This window comes from Triturus cristatus, chromosome 8 (genome assembly GCF_964204655.1).
Source record: "Triturus cristatus chromosome 8, aTriCri1.1, whole genome shotgun sequence".
In the NCBI taxonomy this organism is placed as follows: domain Eukaryota; kingdom Metazoa; phylum Chordata; class Amphibia; order Caudata; family Salamandridae; genus Triturus; species Triturus cristatus.
In genome coordinates this window covers 1255498453-1255522728 of record NC_140591.1, presented here as the reverse complement: position 1 = coordinate 1255522728, position 24276 = coordinate 1255498453, and the positions used below count along the sequence as shown (strand labels likewise).

Here is a 24276-nt window from a genome sequence, read left to right as displayed (position 1 = left end):
GTCTAGTGGGGTCTGAGCTGTCTGTTTAGCAGTTCGGTCTGCCAGATCATTGCCTTGGGAAATGGTATCTGTGGCTCTAGTATGTGCTTTACATTTTAGGATAGCTATGGCTGTTGGTAAATGTATTGCTTCCAGTAGGGCTTGAACAAGGGGGCCATGCTGTATCTTGGCCCCATGAGAGGTCAAGAAACCTCTTTCTCGCCAGAAAATCGGTGTAAATGTTTACTCTCAGGTGCTTAGCTCTTATGCACGCTTGTGTCAGGGCGATGAGCTCTGCTGCTTGTGCTGACAATATGTCTATTCTTTTAGTCTCTATTATTACAGTATCAGCAGTCACTGCATATGCTGCCACTAATTCTCCCGCCCCTGTCCTCATGCACGAGCCGTCAACATATAGTGTTAGGTCGGGGTCTGGGAGTGCAACATCTGTCAAGTCTTGTCTTGGTTTAGTCACGGTATGTATTACTTCAACACAGTTGTGTGGTGAAACGCTTTCTGTACTGGAGGGCAAAAGGGTAGCGGGATTCAGTATGTTGCATCGTCTGATCTCTATGTGTGGTTGAAATAACGTCAGCTCATAATCTGTCAGTCTAGCTACAGTCAGGTGTTGTGTTTGTGTCCGGTTCAAGAGAACCTCTACTGCGTGTGGTACTTGTACTGTCAGAGGGTGGCCCAGCACTATCGAGTCACTTTGTCTTATGGCTAAGGCCGTTGCTGCAACTGATTTTAGGCACGCAGGCAAAGCCTGTGCTACTGGGTCTAATGTACTAGAAAGATAAGCACAGGGCTCGTGTTTTCCTGCATGATCTTGTGTTAGGACAGATAGTGCTGTTCCATCCCGCTCTGTCACAAAAACATAAACGATTTGTTGTAATCAGGGTTTGCTAAAACTGGTGCTTGACATAAAGCTCTCTTTAATTCTTCAAATGCCACAGTGTGTTCTTGTGTCCAAGGGAGGACTTTAGTAGAAGCTGTATTAGGGGCTTGGACTAATTCCCCTGAAAGATCACAATAAAACATGAGGAAAAGGGGAAAACACCATACCTATTTCCTTGGCTTAATTTCTAAAGGGGCTAATTTCTAAGGGGCTTAATTTCTTAAGGGGCTAGCGAGAAGCGAACCTCCTCAGGGGCCAGCAGAAAGCCAATATTCTCCTCCTTCCCCCCCCTTTTTGACAGGAGGAAATCTGAAACAGATTTCACTGGTGTCAAACACTATCAAACCCTGTGTCTTGTCAACACTATTATTCCCTGTGTGTAGCTACTGGGCGTAAGCAAAATTATAGGAGATACACAGCGTATGTGAAACGGCGAGAAATCCTTCAAATTAATGTACAAACCTCATTGTGTTAGCTCATAAGCTGGCCAAATGACATCTCATATGCAAATGTCCCTATTACATGAACCTACACCAACCTGAAGTCAATATTAATGCTAGGAGGCCCTAATAGGAATGCTAAATTACCTAAATATTCGGAAAACCAAGTTTAAGAACAGTTGTTAATGTTGATAATTAATAATTTATCTGCTAAAGAAATCAGTCAATGTGCAATAATTTCCACCTATACAATAAATAGCCTAATTCAAAAACAAGTCAACTTTTGGGGCCACCACTCACAAGAATGAGCTTACTAAAGCAAACTTTAAAAAGGAAATCCTGTCAGATATTTTCTCATTACCCTAAATACCGAGCCTTATTTGTCACTCTGTGGTGGCAGTCCTTATTTAAAACAGGCCTTTCAAGAGTTGAAATGCGAGTGCACAGATCATAATTGTTCCTTAATGTCCAATCTGGAAACATATGACCGAGGCTGCCTGTCTATAAGAGAAAGGCAGTTATGTGAAAAATATTTTAGTCTTGCATAGCCTTTTTCTTTTGTTTCATTCATCTCCAACACCAATTAGACATACACTGATAACGTGTTGTCTGCTATTTTGACAGCATGATAATGGTAATATCATGTCTGTGAAATTTAGTAATTGTGCCAAGCCATCAGTATACCGGGCACAGAAAGCATAGATAATTACACTAACATATATAAATGAGCAGCGATGCGTAATTACAGTACCTACAGCTCAGATGCGAACATTCTGGCCTGCTTAATTTGTCAGGCTTATAATCAATAACTTATTTACCTGCCCTATACAACCCCATCTGGCAGTGGGTCATCCCAATGATGACCGCGTCAAGTCTGACACACAGGATCAGCAACAATAATCAAAAAATGACGAACACACGAACCTGTCTCTTTTTTTTTTTTTTTTTTTTTTTTTTTTTTTTATAAAAATGTGCTATGCTTCTTTGTACACAATGTACCCTCATGTCCTAGTCGAAGATGCATCCCACATCTTTCCTCACAGACCCGTAACCACTGGATCATTTATCCAATGCAACTGGTGGCAGCTTGTGGCCACAATTCAAAAATGTCTGAATTTGAAAATCGTTTTTATATAGGCACATAGCCCTTAAAATTCCAAACAAGAGCAACATTTTACTTTCTGACCAGAAGCAATATAACAATTGCTAAAAAATAAAACAAATCTTCTCCATAGACATTTCCTCGGGGCACTTGTTTTGCACAGAATAGAACAAGGGAATCTTTCTCGACTTACATTTCTCAGCTGCCCTGTCTTATCAGAGAAGTTAAAAATAGCCCCTCAGCGCGGCCTGAGCCTGGGCTGCCAGCCATCTTTTTTTTGTTTTTCCTACTCCTGGCCCCAAGGCTCTCCAGCTGCAGGCATTACACAGATGCGATGTCAGAGAAGCCTTCTAAGCAGTGCCCTGTTCTGCTCCTCTCATCGGCCCCCACCTACACTGGCTACAAGGTCAGAATCTGTCTCCGATTTCTGTATCACATTCTGCTCTACACGGCCCCCACCTTCTCCTCACTCTGAAGCTGTCAAAGACAAAAAGACTACTCAATTCCATAAAAACTGCAATAATTCGCTCAATTGAAAAATTATTTTTACATACAATTTGCACTCAGGGGGTCATAATCTTACCGACTTGACCCAGCACATTGGCTCACTGGACCACCAAGAACACAAACCTGTATTCATGAACAATTTGTAAATTCGAAATACACACAAATCTTTTTCCAAGCTAAACTTTTCACTAATTATTTTTCGTTAACACTTTGTACATTAGGGGTGTCATCAAATCACAGGAGTTGCTCCTTCTCTAGCTGCACCCCTCTCAATTTCCTATTGACAACGTAGTCAAATGTTGGACCATGTAAACACCAGCTATGCGCTGTTCATTTGGTGGGGGGCTCAAGAACCTTTGGGCTACTATGTAATTAATATATGTATTATAACTGGTCTTTTTACTGGGGCCACTCTTGCTAGGTCCTCTGAAAGGACGGGATAAATACCAGCAACGTCAGTATTTCTTTTTCTGTCAGCCTGCGCTCATTTTACCAGCTCAAATTCCTCCTGTAACATCTCATCCTTGGCTTTTCCAGACTCCAGTCCACTCCTCTCTGCTTCGTGAAACACTTACTCTGACCTTCTATGTGACGCCTTGCGCCAAAAACTCAATGGCATCCTTCCAAGCTGGTCTACATTTTCTCTTTCATAAGAGTGTTTCGTTGTCCATCTTTTACTCGTATACCTTCCTCAACTAACACGTTTTCTCGGGCTTTGTCTGAATCCTCCCTACTTTTCTCTTCTTTTCTGAGCGCTTACTCTGTGCGTCTATGCTATTCTTTACGCCATAATTCAACAGCGTCTTTCTGTGACTGTCTAGCTTTCCTCTTCCACAACTCTTCTTCGACTTTCATGATACATTCGGCATCCCAGGTCCCAGCTACGGGCCATCTCTGACTTTCTGGTAACTCTTTGGTGTAGTCCACCCATAGATCAAGGAATAATATGGCGTCTAAGCCATGCTTGTGAAAAATAAAATGTCCTGTAGTGTCCCTAGGAGGAATAGGAACTGCTTCTTCAAGCACCCCTTTTCTGGTAGTAATCTGTCTTAACTTCGAGAAGAGCGGCATATTGACAACTGATCTGATACTTACTCTTGAACTCACTTAATACGAAAAAAACACAATAATGAACAGTGAACAATGAACAATCATTCATACCACAATATTTGAACACTTTAAACATTAAACATTAAACATTTTAACAACGACCGACAATGATGACAGTCTGCCTAACTAATCACCACGCTGAATTCTTGACAATAACTGAATACTTCGGAATACTTGATATACTGCTAAACAGTACATATACACTGCTAAACAGTGCAGACCGGATTTGTGTACCCAAATCCGTCTTGACCGGCACAACCTATGTGCGCGTCAACACGCCTCCCCGGCGCTGGTACTCACCGAGTAGCTCCTTGAAACGGAAGGCCTCAGAGAATGGACTGGACTCGACGACTGCGGACATCGGACCCTCTGGACATCGGGACTTTGAAAACCTGGTGGGCCTCTGTATACCTCAGACGCAGCTCTCTCGCAGGTGGGCTCTGGGTAGACAATCTGCGTTCCTCACCGCCTCGTATGGATGCCTTGTCGCAGTCTGTCCCCTTCGGTGGCCTGAGGGAGTTGGCGGGAAAAACCCGCGACGTGCACGCTTGAAGTCCATCACGGCTATGGAAGGGGGCAAAACAGGACCTTCATCTCCGGCGTGTGGGGAAAGAGATTAAACTGTTCGGGCGCCATTCTGTGGTAAATAAAATATCACGCTCTCAGACTTTTAAATATTAACAATAGGATCATGCATAAAGCAAGAGGCTGAGTCTGTGGTATCAGATTCATAAAGGGCTTTATTCCAATAACTCGAGTCAAAGGGAGAATATCTCCATCACCAAAAAGGATCTGGACGGGGCTGAAAAGTATTCTCAATATTCTCAAAACATTATTCACAGAGTACAGTATATATACATTTCTCAATTGTACGTAAGCAAGAGAGCAAGAGAGAATGAGATAAGAGCATGTGGGCGTGTAAGTAGGCGTGAAGGTGGGCGTCCATGTGGGCGTCCACTTGATGATAAGGGGTAAATTGTCATGTGTGGGTGGATACCTGGAGATGATTTCGCAATGTCAGCAGAAATACTTGGCAGAGATGCGCGCTCAGCAGCATGACGTGTAATTGACGTGCAACTAGGGGGTGAAGGGGACTTGACATTTAGCTCTACATGTGGAGACAAAAGTCTGGGGTTATGTCAACCTAATCCCAAATCATATCTAATATCCTATGTTTAAAGAACTATGTTATCCACAAGGGAAGGGCTCTCGGACAGAATCTATTCTATACTGACTGTGTGTGTGTGTACAAGCGTCTAAGTGTCTACACTGAATGCGAGGGGATGGGAATATTCCATGATGACAGGGCTATGAATTACTTGCATGAGGGCAGAGAAACCGGGCCTTTTGCTTGGTAACTGGAGGAATGTTTACTTAAGCTACTAGGCAGGAATGCATCGGCTGAGGGGGAAGCAGATAATTCGAAGGTGAAATACAGCTCTTGGCAGAGAATAGGCTGATGTCAGGCTTCGTGGGCCGCGCAGAGAATGAGACAAAGTTCATGGTCACAGATGCAAGCTCAAGCTGAAGCTGTCAGAGGCAGAGAGCAGGGAAAGGCTTTGAGGACAGAATCGGGCCTACTTGCCTGAACTGTAAAAATGGAGTAACTTAGCCATATAAAGTCGGTGGCCTTTCATACTTAGGAATCGAATATCCAGCCCATTCATGGCGGATCTGACAGAGGACATGTTAACGGTGGACGCACATGTGTTTGCGTCTTCGAAACTGGAACTGGAGGAAACATACATGTACTTGTAACATGCATATAGAACCATATAGAACCGTTGGGGTCCAAGATAGGGGACATAACTGATCAGGGAAATCCACATTTCCACATTCTCCAGGGCATGCTGCAGAGGGTGGAAACTGTCCGGAAGCAGCAAATGGAGGAGTGGAATGGCATGGCATCGTTTTTGCAACAAAGTCAGTGTCACTGCCATGATGGCGACGACAACCCCAAGTCCATCGAATCAGTCACCACCAAAGTCCAACCAGAAAGTGTCCATGGGTCTCGGGGAATAGACATAGTGGCACCGTGGCTGAAAGGGGATGCAGTCTGCGTTGAGACCTGTACAATGAAATCAAGTCAGCCATAAATAAATCAAGGCTGAATTCAAAATTGTGTGTGACCTATTCGACCGCAGTGTAGGCCGGGGGCAGCGGTTAGCAAGGGCCCACAGCCACGTGTTGTTGTCTTGCGATGCACAGAGTTAGTGACACCAGGGCAGTTTTCTGTAGTGTTTGATCACCTCCGTAACGATGATCCTTTTTTTCCTCCTGCCTGAACCGCATCTTCCTCTTACTCCTCTCCTTGCGTGCAATGATTCTTACTCTGCCCTTGAGTGATCGTTGTTCAGTTCCAATTCTGTGGGCTACTCGAGCGCAGCGTAGGCCGGGAGCAGTAGTCCGCGTGGGCCCATAGCCACGTGTCGTTGGGATGCTATGCACATGGTTGCTGCCACCTGATCAAAGGAGGTACAGTGAAGTAGAATCTTCATTATTTTGCGTACACGGACAATGTATGATCAAGACTCAGTTCCAAATGTGTGACCTACTTGTCTGTAGTGTAGGCCGAAGGCAGTGGTCAGCAGGGGATAACAGACATGTCGTAAGAATGCCATGCACAGAGTTGGTGGTACCACATCGAAGGGAGTCCACTGATATAATATCTGCAATGAACATATGTACTCTGCTATAATGTAATCAAGACTCAGTTCCAAATGTGTGACCTACTTGACCGTGGTGTAGGCCGGAGGCGGCAGTAGAGTACGTCAACGAGAAAGGACTAAAGCGGGCCTGTGTCGTAGAGGCCGTGATGGTCTGAGGAGGCTGCCAAGGTCACAGGCTTCAGGCTTGGAGCTTGCACCGGCACGTGATGGGCCCTCCGTGACACACGCCGGTGTCGGCAGGTGATCAGTGTGGCCTAGCTGCGCAGGGGTGGGCCTGATGGGTTCGGGGTCCAGCGGGCCGGGGTACGGCAGGCGCACAGGATCACAGGCAACTCCCCTCATGAGGACAGCGTCAGCCTTGTGGCGGGGTGAGAGGCGCCACCCTGGCAGAGATGTTAGGCTTTCCGGAAGAGGACCACGCCCAGGGTTACATGCTTTTTATTCACACCCTTACGCTGGGCTGGCGTACGCCAGGCCATCCCACTCTGCTCACGCTTACGGGGGGAGGCGTAACAGGCAACATTTCCGCGAACATGATTGCGTCCACTGTCCCCTACACTCCATACACCAGAGGTGTATGTCGCCATGGATATGGGTGTGTTCTGCATACTGCGATCTGTCCAGCACATCTCCACCCCTCTTGGCATTGTGTACTTTCCCAATCATAGTTCTCCTGCATCCTTCACACATGCCTGGTTGCCACCTCTCCCCACATTCAGCTAGTGTAGGGCTGAGGTGCCCATGCTGTGATAGCTCATGTTCACGTCTTGCCCAGGTTACCATTGTAAGTTGTTCTGTCGTGTCTGATAGGTGGGCATGTTGTTTTACATTGTGGTTGTGATTTTGTGATGTGTGCATTGCCAGAGTTGTGAGATGCATGGTTGTGGAGTTGAGGTGAGTGGGGTGTTCATTTGGAACTTGCCAAGGGGCTGTGCCTGGTTGATGATGGACTGTTGGAGGATAAAGGAATCATGCACACTGGCTGGGTATTTGGAGGCAACATTGGTGGAGGTTCCACAGTGTTCAGGTATTGCCTGCACATTGATGTGAGACGTGTGCTTTCTGTTGCGGTGATTGTGTGCTATGTCACCAGGGGTCACAGGTAGGACATGTGTGCTGTGGATTGCCACCAACATCTGCGTGCATCCAGCTATGGCGTATGGTCCTTGCTTGGTCTCCAGCGGATCCTGCACATTGTGTTGGACGTATGGGGACTGGGGTACCAGGCTGATGGTGATGTCCAGGACAGGTGTGAGGGACTTGGATGTGGCTGGCTGTGAGACTCCTCCGACTCTGGCGGGTGTTGGTTGGGGGATACCAGGGGCCAACAGGTCCAGCACAGCCAGCAGCTTTGTGTGGGGTGGGATGTTGATTGTCTGCTGTGTTGGTGCCGTCGGCCTGTTGGGCGATGATGGTCAGGATGTGTAGGATTGTTGTCCTTTTGAGCCTGTAGTGGGCAATTACATTGTCAGGTGTTGGGTCTGTGAGGCTGGTGCGTTTCCTGGGGGTCTGCTGTCTTTGTCTGTGCTACCTCTGTGGTGGTCCGGGGGGGGGGGGGGGTCCTAGGATGCTTGGTTCCGGTCCAGGTAGGGCCTGGCTTGGCAGTTCGGACTGGACTGTTCCCATGAGGCACAGGGTCAAGACTGATTTGCATACGGCCAGGTCTAAACTGGGGTGGCATGGTGAGCAAAAGAATGATGGATTTAACCCAGATCTCTTGACTGGGGGTGAATGTGTTGATTTGTTCTGCATTCCGTCCATTAATTGTGTGTCTTTTGCTTTCTCACCCTGAGTATGCCAGGTATGCCCAGACGTGGGTCCTGGGCTCACTGTGCCACTGGAATCAAGCTATCCTGGCTGAAGAGGGGTGAAACCCCTAAACCGGTCCTAGGATGCTTGGTTCCGGTCCAGGGAGGACCTGGCTTGGCAGTTCGGGCTGGACTGTTCCCTTGAGGCACAGGGTCAAGACTGATTTCATATGGCCAGGTCTAAACTGGGGTGGCATGGTGGGCAAAAGAATGATTGATTTAACCCAGTTTTCTTGACTGGGGGTGAATGTTTTGATTTGCTCTGCATTCCGTCCATCAATTTTGTGTCTTTTGCTTCCATGCCCTGAATCGGGGCATGGATATCTGTATTACTCCGAATTTTCATGGCCAAGGGTTCTATAAAAAACATAAATAATAAGGCCGATAGCGGGCACCTTTGTCTGGTCCCTCGATTTATGTCTACAGACCCTACTTTTCTTGTGTTAATCACCAGCTGAGCCTGAGCCCCCTAATAGATGTTCCTGAGCATAGTTATGACCTGAGAAGTAACACCAACCCTACCCAGACCTAGAATAGGGCATCCCAATTAACCAGGTTGAATGCTTTTTCAGCGTCAACCATCATAATGCAAGAAAGCGTCTTGTTGATACTAAAATATTCTAGCGCTTGACTCAAAAACCCAGTGTTGGAAGACATCGCCCTCCCAGCAACAAACCCCGACTGGTCACCATGAATCACTTCCTGGGCTAGTGGGGTAAATTGCTGCGCCCATATCTTCATCAAAATTTAAAAGACTGATTGGTCTGTATGAATTAACATCTTTGGGGTTCTTAGCCTTCTTTACAAAACTAACAACAATCGCCCTTTTGAACTCAGAGGGGACTGAACCTCCGACTTTTACATAATTAAGAAGCTTCATCAAAAAGGGGATCAACTCATTAGCGAATACTTTGTAAAATTCAATAGGCAGTCCGTCTTCACAGCAAGCTTTCTCTCCAGCATTAGACTTTATGACTGCCAAAATCTCTGCTGATGATATATCACGTTGCACCTGATCCACCAAACTATTGGATAGCCTCGGGAGTTCCACCCCTGCAAAATATTAATGTATCGCTTCCTGACTAACCATATATTTAGTGGTATAAAGCTGCTGGTAATGTTCCGCAAAAACACGTGCAATTCCTTCCCTACCAGTCATTACTAATCTGGTCTTGGGATCTATTACCTCCATATTTAGGGCAGCATCTTGTCGTGTCTTGGTAGACATCGCTAAAAGTTTACCAACATCTGGCTTTCCTCATAAACACGTTGTTGATAGGTCCGTGAACTACTGATTTCCTCTACAATAAAATAATCCCTTAGCGCCTTCTTAGCTTTTTCCCACTGACCCCGTAAGGGGGAATTTCTCAGACTTGAGGCATTTTCGACAGCTTGCTGTAATTCCGCTATTTTCATGCGTCGATATTTTGCTTGTGCTGCCGAAAAGGCAATCATTTGTCCGTGAACAGCCGCCTTGAATCCACCCCATACTGAGAATGGTTCAGCCGACCCCGCGTTTCTTTTGAAAAAATCGAGTATCCACTCTCTAAATCCTTCTACCCATTGAAGATCCTGGAGAAGGAGGCCGTCCATCTGCCACCTGGATCTCCTCCTACTCCCATCCTCAATTTCGAATTCCAATCTGACATAAGAGTGGTCCGAGAATGCATTCACCCCGATCTCTGCTTCTGCGAGGTCCAGGGAACGAGATGTTAAAAGAAAATCTATTCGTGAAGCTGTCTGAAATTGGCGAGAGAAACAGGTGTAATCGCGAGTGCCTCGATTAACTTTTCGCCGTGAATCAATTAGCTGAAGATCTTGTGTTAAAGCCAAAAAGACCTTTTTAGTTTTTGGTTTCAGCTGTTCCTTGTTTTTTTTGAGGTGTCTTTTCTTAAATCTTGGATATAGTTAAAATCCCCTCCCAGAACAATCTGGCCGGGGACCCTGCTAAGGAGTTCATGTAACGTTGACAATACTGAGGGATCGTCCATAACTGGACCATAATAGTTGGTAAAATTCAATATACTCCTGTTTATCCTCACCATGATCCATATCCATCTTCCCTGGGGATCTCTCTTGACTTGGACAAATTCCCAGGCCATGCTTTTACAGAAATAAATGGCTACCCCTCTCATCACCACCCCGGCTGAAGCAAAAAAATCTTTCGAAAACACCTCAGGGATAAAAAGCCTTGGTGAATTTGTTTTAAGATGGGTTTCTTGGATGAAGAGGACATGAGGCATAAAAGTGGCGAGCCATCTTATAAGCCCCCTGTATTTCTGTCTATTTAACATACCATTTACATTCACCGATATAATACAACACTTTCATGTTTCCAATATATCCAGTGAACATTTTGAATCAGACTCCTATTCAATCATCTAAGTCATGTTTGTGACTGCTCTTTTTCCTGCCATACTCTCGAACCCCCCCAGCCCCAACCCCATGAATCCCCTCCCCCCAAGAAATGTGGTAGACCCGCAATCCACATCTCTCCCCCTACTATACTATGGGGTGCTCTGGACTTGCACCCTGGGTGACCTATCCCCCCACACAGCAGTGAAAATCCTAAAAATTAAAATCAAGAATCAAAAATACTCACAAATTCATTTTGAGGTAGAAATCTCTTTCAATAATTCCTGGGCTTCCTCTATGCATGAGAACATATGGAACTTCCCTCTTACCAGCACCCTAAGCTTTGATTGCTGCGCAATAGAAGCCTGCGATCCTGGGGCTTTAACGAGATACGGAAGTTTCACAAACTATTTATGCCTGCGTGCAGCCACCACAGACATATCTGCGAAAATCCAACACTTAGTCCCCTCATTAATAGAAAACTGTCTCTGCTGAATTGCCTTAGTCAGAATGTTCTCTTTCATGTGGTAATCAGCAAAGTTTTTTTTTTATAAATCTTTTTAATAAACAGACTCGACATATAGGTACAATTCCCCAAACGTCAATAGGAGGGATTACAATGAAATCAAATAGACATACAGGTATGGTAGGATAATGCCTTGGAAATCACTGGGAGGTGGGATCATCACAGTCAAAATTACGGGGGGAGTGCATATATTGCCACGGTATTCATTCCAAGGGGCCCATATCTTGAACTATTTTCGGGGGCAGCCCCGGGCCATGTACAATGTCTTTTCCCTCAGCATACACCAATCAAGGTCTTTTTCCCAGTCGGTGATCGTGGGCGCATGTGACGCTCCCCAGAGCTGAGCGATATTCTTCTTGGCGACCATGCAGCCAAGTGTGACCCATTGTGTAGTGTGTGTGTTGAGGTCAGTGGGTTCCCAAATGTTGAGGAGGCATCTAGGAGCTTCTGGCTTGATTTCAACCCCCATTGTTTCGCTCATTACTTCGTGTATCTTACGCCAATAGTCCTGCATTGGTTCGCAGTGCCATATTATATGCATGAGCGTGCCCATTTGGGTGCATTCCCTCCTACAAGACCCATCCGCCGGACCACCCATGTGTGCCAATTGGGGACCTGTTATGTAAATTTTGTGCAGGATCTTTAGCTGCCCCAGGCAGAGACGCGCCGGGATAGCAACAGTTTTGGGGGAAGAGACCGCCGTTTGCCAGTTTTCGTCATCTAATTCGATGCCATCTCCAGCCCATTTTTCTCATAGTGACAGCAGGGGGTCTTCCATGTTGTTAATGAGTTTTCGGTAAGATAGGGAGATAGCTTTTCAGGTAAATGGCCATCTAGTAGCTTGTCCTCCAGTGGGGTGAAATCTGGTGGGGAGGAGTTACGGGGCAACACTGTTTGCAATGCGTGTCGGACTTGCAGGTATCGAAAACGCTCTGAATCTGCCAGTGCATACTGACGTTGGAGGGTGTCAAAGGGCTTCACACCCTCTTTATCCCAAAGGTCCCTAATGTGGGAAATGCCAATTAAATCCCATTTGTCAAAGCCTTTAGAGTTTCCCAGGTCTCCTAGTTTTTGTGAGTCCCACAAAGGTGTGGCAAGAGTCAACCTATTGTTCCAGCCTAGCGATTTAGTTGTTGAGTGCCAGATTTTAACTGCGTGGTTGGTAGGACAAGTAACAGCCGCGGTCTGTAGTAGGAGTAACTGCAGGGCGGTGACGTGGGGAGGGGGAGGGGCAGGGTGGGGGGTAGTAAACTATGGATTACGGAGGTTTACAGGTAAGGTAACATATACATTAATAAAATAAATTTAGTTGCGTGCACAGCATCGCATTCGCGAATTTCGTTGTGTGCACTGCATTCCCAAATGCGATGCTGTGCACGCAACGAAATTCATTTTATTAATGTATATGTTACCTTACCTGTAAACCTCCGTAATCCATAGTTTACTACCCCCCACCCTGCCCCTCCCCCTCCCCACATCACCACCCTGCAGTTACTCCTACTACCAACCGCGGCTGACTAGTAAGTGGGTATCTGTCTGGTTTGGATTCCACTGCTCGGGTGTATGTCCCGTTTGGGAGAAGCCATCTGTCCATATTGAACCCCGGGTCGTCGGGCCGACTGTAGGTGCCTTGATTTATTGCTATAAGATGTGCTGCCCAGTAGTATTTTTTAATGTCGGGCAATTCGATTCCGCCGTCGTACCAGCTGAGCGTGAGTTTTTGCAAAGCAATACGTGGCCTCCCACCCCAGAGAAGGTCTCGCTGGAGTCCTTCTATTTCTTTAAAGTATGAGTTTGGGACAGGGTCAGCCGAGTTCTGTAGGACATAAAGGAAGCGGGGTAGGGACATCATTTTAAAAAGTGCCGCCTTGCCCAATAGAGAGAGCGGGAGTGACTTCCAGTTTGTGATGTCACGTTTGAGTCTTTGCAGTGGGGGTACAAGGTTACGGGCATACCGGAGTGAGTGATCAAGAGAAGCGAATATGCCTAGGTATTTGAAGCCTTCTGAGATTATCGGAATGGGGCAGTTTCGAGGTAGCAGAGGAGGGCCCCCACAGAGGACATATAGGAGCGATTTTTGCCAGTTGATACGAAACCCAGAGTATCTGCCAAAAATGGCTAGGATGTCAAATACCGCAATGAGGAACCGTTTGGGGGACATGAGGTATAGGAGGATGTCGTCCGCATATAAAGAAATACGGCCTTCCCAGTCCGCCGACCACCGCATTCCACGGATCATCACGTCTGTACGGATCCATGCTGCAAGGGGTTCGAGGGCCAAAGCGAATAGCAAGGGAGAGAGGGGGCACCCCTGATGGGTCCCTCGACTAAGTGTGAAGGTCTCAGATTTTTTGTTATTTACGACTACTTGAGCCATAGGTGGTAATCAGCAAAGGTAGTCAAAATAATGTGAGGGAACTTGGAATTAGGTAGGGGGTGAGCAGGAACCCGATGTGCCCTGGTTAATGTTAAGTCTCCAGTAAATTCAGGAAGCACCTTTTGCTTAAAAAATGTGGAGTGGAGCTACATGGGGGCTTCTCTCTGGAAGATAGTTGAACGAGCAAAGCATTCAATGCGGTAGTCAAAAATGAAGCAATGAGGTTGAAGGTGGTTCAAATATTTTAAACAATAGATATTTGGTTTAAAAAGTTAAAGTCGAGCACTACAGTGGTGGCAGGTTTTTGCAAGTGCAGAGCATTTTTTCTGCCATTAGTTCAGCAAAATAATATGCTTTAGTTGGTAAAATTTTTTTTTAGAGCATTGAGACTTTCTATATTGTGATCACTGATTTCTATTTTATTAACCACGCAAATGTCCTAATGTACCCTGGGTATTAGTCAAAAGCAGGAAAACAAGAAATTCAGAGTGTAAACAGTTGAGTTTGAAGCAGCAGAAATTCGAGCAAATGGGGTTCTGAAAGAATAAAAAGAGGAAGGTTTTTCCAAGTTTGAGAATGACTGTAGAGAGAGCACAGCCACCCGTCTAAGATATTTAAACGAGGAATTGCTACTCAAAATAGAATTAGAAGAGCATAAGGGATGGACAGGCTCATACCATGAGCAAAAGGCTCAACAATGAGGGCCTGATTCACAGAGGTAACTCACACAATTGAGTACATATCCACTTTTAATATAGCTTACTATGGGCATATCAACAACAACCGGCGATAGTTATCGCTGAGCGCACTTAGCGCTCGGATAATTATCGCCGGCTAGCGCCGATTTTTATCGCTGAGATAGCGTGCTATTAGCAACGCTTATCTCATCAGCGATAAAAATCCTAGCGCTAACTGGCTAACGTGAGATTATCGCTGGAAACCCAGGGATAATCTCACGTTAGCTAGTTGATAGGGACTCACAAACTTAGCCATGATATCCACCTTCCATAGGTTATCATGGCTAAGTCAGTCCTGAAGCAGGTCTTAGGAAAGTAGCGATAACAGGTGTTATCGCTACTTTTCCTGACGCTATGCTTCATAGCGTGGGGCTTGATGATAGGAGAAATGTCGCTTAGCGACATTTCTCCTATCATGTCAGGTCAGGAACGCCCACTTTGCATCTCATTAGAGATGCAAAGCTGGGCGTTAGACATCCCCATGCTAAAGCAAGGTTTCACGCGTTAGCGTGGCCTTGCTAATATAGCGATAAAATTATCGCCGCTTTTTGGCCGAAAACGGCCGCTAAAGCGGCGATAATTTTTTTATCGCCTCGTTGTAAATATGCCCCACAGTTTCAGTAACATAATAGTAACTCACTCTAGTATTAACTCACTCTTTTGTAGTAAACGTGCACTTTTGTAGTAAGTCTAGAATTACCATTAGCAAAGCACTGGCACTGAAGCACCCTTCCACAGAAAATAATGGAGGTAGGGACTACAAAAGTGCTGAATACATTGGAGTAAGAAACATGCCAAAGCAATGGTGCTAGAACTATTTTCAGAGCAGGGGTACTGCCATCAGTCTCCCGTCACTAAAGGTATAGGCTTTGTGGAAAATTCAAGTATCACACTAAGAGCAAGTGTAGAACATGAGCTATATCCATTCCACAGATGAGTGGTAAGGGTGAGTATATAGCTGGTAAAGCACTTTTGGAGCATAGTCACACTTATACTACTACATCTTGGTGTTGTAACGCACAGTCATATATAGACAACATATTTTCGATTGAAATGGCCACTACATTTACACAGACATGTTGTTATACTGAGAAAGCTGGAGTTCACACAAATAGTAATATGCAGAACCATGTATGCCTCACCAAGTAAAGTGCCTTTGATTTCTTTTGATTGTATTAAAATTCATGTTTCCATCAAACTTCTTATATATTTTGAATAATTTTAACAGTTCCTATACAAGTATTTACATTTTGTTGTGTGTTAACAAAAATGACTACAGCCTTTCCTTTCACACTCCCTGTATCCCAGCAAGATTGTCTCATAGTTTGCTTACAAAATGCTCTAACTTTACCATCAGAAAAAGAAAACACCAATCTCCAATAAGCAGTAATTTGACAGAAGTCATACCCAGACATTTGACCTCTGTCATTGAACACATAGCAGATGTGACAAGATGAAAACAAAGTTTAAAGGCATCTTTATTACTCATTCACCTTCTGAACTCCAGCATGATTATTTTGGGGGTGCTGTAGCACCCCCCACTCTAGTACTTGGAGTGACTATGTGGCAAAGTGGCCAGATGACCAACAAGAAGACTAAAAGACAATATTTCCAAACTCAGACCATCAGTTTTGTCGGTGTTAAGGCATAAGGAGTTGCCATTCATCCAGGTGGCAAGCTTATTAATGCAATGTTGACACTGTGTCTGAAGTATATGTAAACTTTGACTTTCAAAATAGTGTGGGTGTCATCAGCATGAACATAGAAATTAAGGCCAAATGATGGAACGAGAAAGTTTAGGTATGTCACATAGAGATGAAAAAGGGTGAACTTCAAATAATATGGGTTTAGAAGTGAAGCAAAAACTAACAGAGGAACTTCTTTTTATGTGAATTTGTAGAGCACAGGTAATCACCCTTCAGGGTTTCCAGATGCTCAGTAGGGCAGGTCTGAAGGGGGAGGAGGAAAATGTGCCTGTTTTGTCTGGAAAAGCAATGTCTTGAGGTTTTTTTGAAAGTCTATGAGGGAGGGAGCGGTTCTGAGGTTTTTCAGGTGGTCGTTCTAGGTCTTGACTGCCAGGTATGAGAAGGAGTGTCCACCGCTTCTGGTCTTCTTGATGCGAGGGAGGTGTGCCCTTGTCTGGGACGCAGATCGAAGGTGTCTGGTGCATTGGTGGAAGTTGAGATGGTGGTTGATGTGAGCTGGACTAGTGTTGTAAAGAGCTTTGCTGGCATGAATGAGTAGCTTGAACTTACATCTTTCCTGGACTGGAAGCCATTGAAGATTGTTGAGGTGTAAAGAAATGTAGTTATTTCACAGAATATTCAGGATGAGTCTGGCAGCGGCATTCTGGGTGGTGTGAAGTTGGCATGAGACATGGGCAGGAATTCCAATATAGAGGGTGTTTCTGTAATCAAGTCTATTTGTGATAAGAGCCTGAGTGACCATTCATCCGGTGTTCAGTAGGATCCACTTGAAATTCTTGTGCAGCATGTGAAAGCATGATGAGGAGACAGCATTGATCTGTCTGCTCATGGAGAGGTTGGTGTCCAGGATGATCCCAAGGTTATCAGCATAGTCCGCAGGGTTGGGTGGGGGCCAGGTTCAGAGGGCACCAAAAGGCATCTCAGGGAGAGTGCTTGTTGTTGAAGATAAGGACTTCGGTTTTGTTTTTGTGGAGCTGGAGGCAGCTGTTTTTCCGTCAAGCATCAACATTCCTCATGCAGTTGTCAAAGTTTGCTGGTTGAGTCAGTAGGATAGAGAATGAGCAATGTGTCATCAGGGTAGCATACTATGTTGATGCTGTGGGATCTGGCGATGTCTGTGAGGGGAGTCATATAGACGTTCAAGAGTGTTGGGCTGAGCGACAATACTTGAGGGACTCTGCAGATGAGTTTCTTGGGTTCTAATGTGTAGGGGGAAATCTAACTCATTGAGTTCTGTCCATGAGGCAGTAGGATAGCCACTTGAGGGCCGGTCCGCAGGTACCCAAATGCTAAAGCTTTCTAATGAGCGACGTGTGGGAGACTGTAGGCGGAGAGTTTGAGGAGAATGAGTGCGGCCATTTCTCAACGGTTGGTGCAAAAGCCTGATTGAGAGCTTTCTAGGAGTTGATGGAGTTCTGCGTGGTCTGTGAGTTGGGTATTGATGGCTTTCTCAGTGAATTGTGCTTGCAAAGGCAGGAGTAGCTGCTGAGGGTGTTGGGATCCACTGTCGGCGTCTTCAATAGGGTGTTGACTTTTGCACTTTTCCAGCAAGTCGGGAAGGTGGCGGTGGTCATGGAGGTGTTGATGATAGTGGTAAGTGCGAGGGAGACAGTGGCTCTTCCAAGGTTGTATATGAAGTGGAAGCATGGGTAGTAGTTTCTTTGTACGATAGGGGCTTCCAGTTGCGTAGCTGCTATTTGGTGATGAAGGAGGTGTCCTATTGGTTGGGGGAGTCAGTATCAGTATCAGGCCTCATAAAATCCTAAAAGTGTTACTAGACATGCAGGTCTAGTGACTTAAATAATCTACTCGACCTAATTATAATGCTCTTGACCCATAAACTGGTTTCATATGATGTAATCCTGGGCAAGTATTTTAATTCACTGAGAAACCATTTTCTTCTTTATCATATATGAGAGCACCTTCAAATAGCGAGTTCATCATGTCTGCTGTTCAGAAAACTCTTGTGTTTGATTTAATAGACTAAACTTTTGCTCCATACGTAATACAAATCTAGCCACATATAGGATACACATAACTGCTGACTTGCCTCAGTTCATTAACTGCATTATAATCAGCGCAGGAGCAGGAATGTTTCTGCTAAGGCATAACGTAGCAACACATTGTAATTTGCAATCAGAAGAAGTTACATTGAAATGACCACAGAAGTTCCCACTGACTGGTGGTTTTAAAACTATATAGGGTACAATGTCTGGAAATCGAATTTCTGCAAATATTTGTCATTTGCACATCAACAAGTAAAGCGTTCTGATTTGTTTTGCTCCTATGTAAATCTTTGTTTGCATCACACTTCTGAATTACACGGAAAAAAAAACGTATGTTCATAATTCCTGATATATTTTGAAATACCTGTACTATTCATTTACAAGCTGTTTAAATGTTGTATTGGAAAAAAAACTGACATTTTACAGAATTTTGTTTCACAATTATTGTTAGATAACTTACTTGACAAAATAAGAGAAAGAAAATTAAACACCATTTCCAGGAACAGCTAAGCAAAAATTAGTAAAGAAAAACTGACATTTGACCTCTGTCCTTGTGTCAAGACAAAAACAAGATTTAAAGGGGTCTTTATTGCTCATTTACTTTTTGAATGAACAGAACACCTGTTCCTTTCAGCTTAAGTTAACTCACCAGCACAGACATGTAAATGCTAAAAATAGCTCAATCTGATAAAATCTCACCTCCTATTGCCAGTGGGGGAGTTGATTTTTCGAGGCCTGAGTATACTGTGGGTCGAATGTGTTGTAGATCTTAGCACTCTTGCATTCGTAGAAGTTTTAGAGCTTGTTACAAAGTTCTTGGGATGGGATGATGCCGTTTTTGGCATCGTCATAGGCACTGGCATTGTCAAGGAATACTCCTTGACAATAGTGAAGAGCTCTTTGCAGTTGGCTTTGATTCTGAGAGTTAGGGCCTTTTTTTCTGCGTGTCGAGGTTTTTGGTGGTAGAGGGTGATTTTGTATGTGGATCATGTAGTGATATTTTTGTTTAGTCTCCATTTTCTCTCAAGTTGTTTACAGTTGCACTTGGACGTCCTGAGGTAATTTGTTAACCAGCTTGGTCATTTGTTGTTTTTATAGGTCTTGTTTCTTGTGGGAGCGGTGTGGTTGATACAGTCGGTGAACCATTAATTGAAGAGCTTAGTGTCGACATTGAGGTTCCCGGTGGGGTTGGGACGGCGTTTCTGTTGTGTCTTGGCCCAGATTTCATCTGATATTTTGCCCCAGTGTCTGACTGGTGCTTTGGGTTTTTCTGATGGGGTGGCTTGGCGGGCAGGTATCTTGAAATATATGAGGTAGTGACCAGACCATGTGAGTGGGGTCATGTGGGTGGTGGTGATCCTGTTGTTGACGGAGAAAATAGGGTTGAGTTGATTGTGTGGCCTGCTGTGTGGGTTGGTTCTTGGATGAGCTGTGCGAGTCTGAGGTTGCCGAGGCTGTCGAGGAGGGTTGTGAAGCTGAGGGCTGTGATATCTTCCAGGTATAAATTAAGGTCCCCGATGAGGATGTAGTTGGTTGACCTGATGAAGAGGGGAGCGATGAATTCTACGATGTGGTTGCAGAATTTCCCTCGGGGCGCGATAGGTGAGGGTTTCCTTAAGGGTGGCATTGTGGTCCATTCGTATTTGGAGGTGGAGGTGTTCCATGAGGTTGGTGTCTGAGTCCATAGAGATGGTTCAGTCAATCCTGTTTTTGTAGATGATCGGAGAACAATGCACGAAAAAATTTGCCAAGTGCAGGAATCACACACAACCACGAGAATCACACACAGACTAGAAGATTATACGTAATAACTCAAGTTAAACTATAACTAGAAAGTTATAGCTGCCCTTACATGAATTCATATCAGCAATAAAATCGATAAAATATGGCTAGAAGCAAATAAGGCATGAAGTAGTGTTACCGTCTTTCCTATTTCATTTGTTGTTTGTTTGTGATTTACCAGCATCCTCATTGTTTTGTTTCTCTGGTCCAAATCCTGTAACAACTGGAATAACAAAATATCTCAAGCACTTTAATATAGAGGATGGTATAGAAAATGCTTCACAGGTCAATTTGGATTCAAGTTTGGCAGTGTCATATTTGTTATTTTATTGACAGTAAACACGCGATCCTTGCAAGCATGAATAATGAAGGGTCAATACGTGCATTTGAGATGGATATTAAAGAATTATTACTTGATACCTTGACAGAAATTGAAATCACAAAAATACACTAATTGCCCATAGTGATGAGAGCTGTCTGGAACAACACCTGATACCTGTATGAATATGAGCCATAAATGTTGGTATGTGAAGTATGCAGAGACTATGGTCTGGATTGAGAGTTTTATCGTTGGTATTCCATCTGTCAGAGTGGCAGAGGACATTACCTATGCCATCTGACAGACTGCCATTTGTCAAATCTAGTGATAAGCAGGCCCCCAGCAGGCATCTCTGTACATTGAAAGGAATTGCAGCCACAGTGTTTTTTTCAATGCACAAAAGGTCTGGTGGGCATCCACCTTCGATTTTGACTGCAGGGACCCACCAAGGAACACAGAGAAACCACCTCAAGAGGTCAAAATAAAAACAAAAGTGTTGCAGATACCTCCTGGGGGGTGTCAGGATATCACCTGGTATGCGTTTCCCCAGGAGTAAAATGATTGGTCACCAAGTATACTCCCAACTCCCAACCCCTGGCCAAGATGAAAATTCCCTACTGGTAAACCAACTAGTTACTTCCCTGCAGTCAGTAATTCTTCAAATTATCCCCTTTTATTTGGAACTTGCAGGTACAGTACATTTGTTCTCAAGATTTGCAAACCTTTTCTTCATGCCTTATAAACTAAATAGTTCTCATACAAACAATATAAAGATAAGTGTAACATAAGTGAATGCAGACTTAGTAAATGATGTACTCAAAATCAAATGAAATAAATAAATGTCCATTTATATTTTTTGTTTCTCTGATAGGTCGTTGTATAACCAAATAACTCTTGCTCCAGAAAACAAAGAATACAATCAGGTAAGTTATTTCCTTAAAAATAATGAAAGCGCTTTCAGCGCGTTACCCAAAAGGAAGTTATAATATCTCCTTGTCGTTTTTTTCCTCTCTTGGGGCCTCATGTAGGTAAATAAATATTACCGATTCTTAAATACCGAGCCGTACCGAATCGGTATTTAAGAATCGGTAAGTTATATGTAGGTAAAAATTCGGTAACAATTACCGAATCGGTAACATTCGGTAATCAAGAATCGGAATTCACCGAATCGGTAAATACCGAGGTGGTATTGACCGAATCGGTAAATACCGCGGTGGTATTTACCGAATCGGAAAATACCGAATCGGTATTTACCGAATCTGGAAAAAAAATCACATGACTTTATGAAATAGCCAATCCTGTGCAACCACACCCCACCCAACCAGGAAGTGGCCACACCCAGGCAGGTGCACACAATTAACAGACCCTGGAGAGGCTTGGAGTGCAGAGGAGAGGCAGGGAGCCAGTGCCTGTTTGTGCAGCAAAAAACATCATGTCCAGCCAGAGGACACAGAGAGATGGAGGGGAAAGGAGGAGGAAGCTGAAATTCAGCCCCAAGGAACTCCAGGTGCTGGTGGAGGAGGTGGTAAAGCAGCACCAGAAGCTGTTTGGGAGGCAGTCCCTGCAAGTGCCTGAGGCTGAAAAGCGCAATATTTGGCTGGCCATCCAGGCGCAGGTCAATGCTGTGGGAGTGACCCACAGGGACATAGAGGTCCTCAAAAAGCGCTGGTATGACCTGAGGATTGTAACCAAGAGGAAGATGGGGGAAATCCAGAAGGAGGCCAGCCAGACTGGAGGTGGAACCAACAGGGCACCTGCCCTCACCGAACTGGAGGAGCTGGTGGGGGCCACAATCGAGAATGAGAGTGTCGTGGGTCTTGGGGATGCTGACAGCTCTGCCAGAGCCGCCACCCAACAAGGTAAGACGAATGCACAGCAATGTAGCCCCCCCTACCCCTATCCCACATCCCCCATTGTGAAATGAGTATCCCACTCCAGTCCATGTGTTAGTGCAGACAGGCAATGCATTCTGGGAGATGTAGTCAGGGAAACCCCAACCATGAAGTAAATAGCACAGGGCAACAAGGCATGTTACACACATTAGGCACAAGGAGGCAGAGGACAATTTGGAGTGTGACATGATTTATTGTGATGCTTGCAATGCAGCCCTTCGGGGACACTGAGCCGATGTTGCATTTCTGTCCACAGATGTGACATCACGCAGGACAGGGCATGCTGCAGGAGAGAGGGCACACCGGCCACACAGATCACCTCTGGCCAGCACAAGTTCAGCCCAGGGAGCAGGGCCACAGGCAGCCGCACCACCAACACAGGCAGCCTCGCCTCAACCAGAGCCAGCATCACCTCAACCGGAGCCAGCATCACCTCACCCAGAGCCAGCATCACCTCACCCAGAGCCAGCATCACCTCACCCAGAGCCAGCATCGCCACTCATGTTTGAGTCACCGGCCACATCACCGCCTGCAGGTGTGAGAATGAGGAGGCGTCCTGCCGCCAGGCTGCGAGCCTTAGACACCTCGTCTGACGACAGCAGGGGCCCTGAGCAAATTACTATGCCCCAGGATGGGAGCCATGCCACTGTGCCCTACACCTCACAGGCAGCACAGACGGGTGCAAGAGGGCGCCGCAGGTCGCGTGTCCAGAGTCCACCAGCAAGCATTGACAGCCATGGTGTCTTCTCGGGGCTCGAGGGCCAAATGTTAAAACAACAGCGCCTGCAAACAAAGGCAGTCATGTCAGTCCAGAGGCATATGCGGTTCATGAAATCTACATTTGTCAACATGGACAATAACATCGGCGCAATGGCAGCGGGCATTCGGGACATGTCCCAGTCAATCCAGCAGTTGTGCAGCAAATTAGATGCTGACATAGATGCACGGCGCCGGGAACGGCAGAGGAGGGACACTACCACCAGGGCACTCAACCGTCTGGCAACTGCCACTTCTCTACTCTGCCGGCGCTCTGTGTCGATGCAGGAGGGCCTGACACACTGCTGCAGCGACGTGTCTCGGGGGATGGTGCAGGTGACAAGTGCACTAGAGGTGCTATTAACAAGTCAGGCGGCGACAACTGCTGCAGGGGATGCTGCGGAGAGCATCGACACCAGCAGCAGGAGCAGCATCACACCCCCTGTCCCAGAAGCACGCAGGAGCAGCAGGCGGCTTGGGGTTGGCTGTAGTGAGGATGCTCAAGCCGTGCCATCCCACACTGCAGCGCGTCTGCGCAAACATTGATGCAGCCCTGCGTAGCCACTTCCCAATGGGTGACGTAACCCTGGACTTACTCCTTGTATATATGCTATGTTGCCAGATTGGCTTGATCTTGTGTTCATGGCGTAGTGCCGCATTAAAACTACGTCATGACATACCACAACTGGCTGTGTCCCCTTACTTACTCAGAAATAGTTGCATGTGATCTCTGCCCGTCTCTCTCTCCCATCTATTGCAGTTGGCACTCTAGCTGCGTTGCCCTCTGGCTGGCCTGACTCATCCTCGTTGTCCTCAAAATCTGTTAGTTGCACATCTGTACCTCTCTTCGTGGCAAGGTTGTGCAGCATTGCACAAGTGGCAATGATCTTGCAGCAGTTGATGGGTGTGTACTGGCGTGCACCTCCGCTCTTGTGGAGGCAGCGGAACCTGCTTTTCAGTAGTCCAAACGTGCGCTCCACCACATTGCGTGTAGATTTATGTGCCACGTTGTATCGTCTCTCACTCTGGGTTGATGGGTGTAGGTAGGGAGTGAGGATGAATGACCGGCAGGCATATGCACTGTCGCCTAGGTGAGTAAAAGGGAACCATCAGTCACATGCCTCTATACACTATGATTTGCAGGTTTCATGGGGCGTCACTGTTACTTACCTAGCAGGTATCCCTCTCCAAATTCTCCGGCAATCAGTCGTGTGTAGATCCCACTGTTCTGGAAGATGTAAGAGTCGTGGGTGCTCCCAGGAAACTTCGCTACAATATCAGTGATGATGTTCCCTGCATCACAGATC

At 45.6% G+C, this 24276-nt stretch overlaps 1 long non-coding RNA gene across 1 annotated transcript in view; it reads left to right on the top strand.

Annotated features, from left to right (window-relative positions):
• The window catches only part of LOC146805676 (uncharacterized), a 45137-nt gene extending 21487 nt beyond the window's left edge, over positions 1 to 23650 (top strand). The window contains exons 3-4 of the long non-coding RNA XR_014967874.1: positions 21193 to 21244; positions 22470 to 23650. This is a non-coding gene — a long non-coding RNA (uncharacterized LOC146805676). The remainder of the gene's footprint in view (positions 1 to 21192; positions 21245 to 22469) is intronic.
• The last annotated feature ends 626 nt before the right edge of the window (positions 23651 to 24276 follow it).